The sequence below is a fragment of the Hemicordylus capensis genome, chromosome 12, assembly GCF_027244095.1.
Source record: "Hemicordylus capensis ecotype Gifberg chromosome 12, rHemCap1.1.pri, whole genome shotgun sequence".
NCBI lineage: Eukaryota > Metazoa > Chordata > Lepidosauria > Squamata > Cordylidae > Hemicordylus > Hemicordylus capensis.
In genome coordinates, this window is record NC_069668.1 from 14,700,558 (window position 1) to 14,702,285 (window position 1,728).

The following is a 1,728-nucleotide window of genomic DNA, read 5'->3' on the forward strand; positions in this document are numbered from 1 at the left end:
GCCATCCTGTGGCCTGAACTTGGGGCCAGTCTTGGGCACCAAGGGTGGGAATGGAGTCTCTGCTCTATCTTTCCGGGTGCGCCTTGGAGACCATTTCCCCTCAGAGCTTCTGCTACTGAAGGAGGTGGTGTTAGATGCTCTCTGGCGGCGTCCGGGCACAACAGAGAACAAATTGGCCAAGGACTCAGAGTGGGGTGTGGGGCCCCCCCCCCGACAACTCCGGCAACTGCTTTTTATGCAAGTTGAATTCCACATGGTCATGGGCTGCAAATTCCCTGCGAAGCTCCTTGAGCCCGGGTCTACGGAGTCTGGGCAGGGTCCGCAAATAGGTGCCACCTGCTTCCCATGGGGTGGCAGGAAATGAGGGGAGGGATCTCTCCAGCCGGCTGAACTGAGGAAGAGGCCCAATTGAGGAAGAGGTCCACGCACTGTTCAAAGAGGAGAAGGAGGCCCAAGTGGTGCTGGACAGACTGGACAAGATTCTGTTGGGAAGAAGAAGAATGGGTCAGTGGTGGGAGGAAGGAACGTAACTTTCCAAAGGGGAGAGGATGGGTGAGAATTTCCACACTCCGGCTCTGGGAGGGTGTAGCAGACTCCGGAGGGAAGGACTCTCCCTCTCCTCACAAAGTTCCTCTCCTCACAAAGTAGCTCAGGAATAGAGCATCTGCTCTGCATGCAGGAAGTCCCAGGTTCAATTCCTGGCATCTCCAGGGAAGGCTGGGGAAAACTCCTGCTTGAAACCTTGGAGAGCTGCTTCCAGTCAGTGTAATACTGTGCTAGATGGACCAATGGCCGGACTCAATATAAAGCTGCTTCCTATGTTCCCGCACAACTTGCTGCTGTAAGTAGCCACTTGGGGAGAGGCAAACTCAGGGAATCAGTGGTGAGAATTACACTCACCTATCTCATCTGGATTGTGTGACAAAACACAAAACAGCTGAATTCTGCTCCTACCCTAGTCCAATGGCCTCCAGTGAGAAAATTTTTAGATCGTCATCTCTGTGGGAAAATGATTTGCTTTTGTGTTGCTGTAAAGTGCGGTGCACATTCATGGTGCTCTATAAATAATACATAAGTAAATAACAGTTGCTTTATATCCATATGAGCTTGCAGTGTGCATGGCCACTTGCTGGCCTTTAAACCACAACGGGAAAAAAACCAACCACCCTTAGATGGTGTTGATATCAACAATGTCTTCAGCCTCTGGTGATGAAACCTTCCAGGCAGGTTTGTTAAAGAGCGAGTTCCCTGGTTGCCTGTGGTGATCTGGATGCACACACAACCAGGCTGGAAGTGACATGAAAGGTTGATTCTTTTCTCTTTGGGGCCATCAGTGACGGGAAAGTCTGCCGGCAGCAGACCAGAGAGTAACGGAGTTTACTGGGAGGAAACGTCTATGGGTTGTTTGGGGAAACCAGAAGTTGAAGTGAATCAAATCTCCCCCACCCCCCACCCCACCCCAGGGGAAAGCGTTTCCTCGCCTTTCTGTCTGTAAGAGACCTCTTCCCATCGCCCAGCCACACGTCCCTCCTGACAGTGGAGTCCATCCCTTTTCCTGTCACTCCTTGGAGGGAAGCCTGAGACCTGTCAGCTCCTGCTGCTGCTCCCTCTCTAGAGCTCAGCACCTTGTGAGCAGATCACAAGTGTCTCGATCTTCTCCAAGGGATGGGATGTCCACATCTGTGGCTCTCAGCCTCCCTTGGAGAAGACGATCGGCCTCCATGGCAA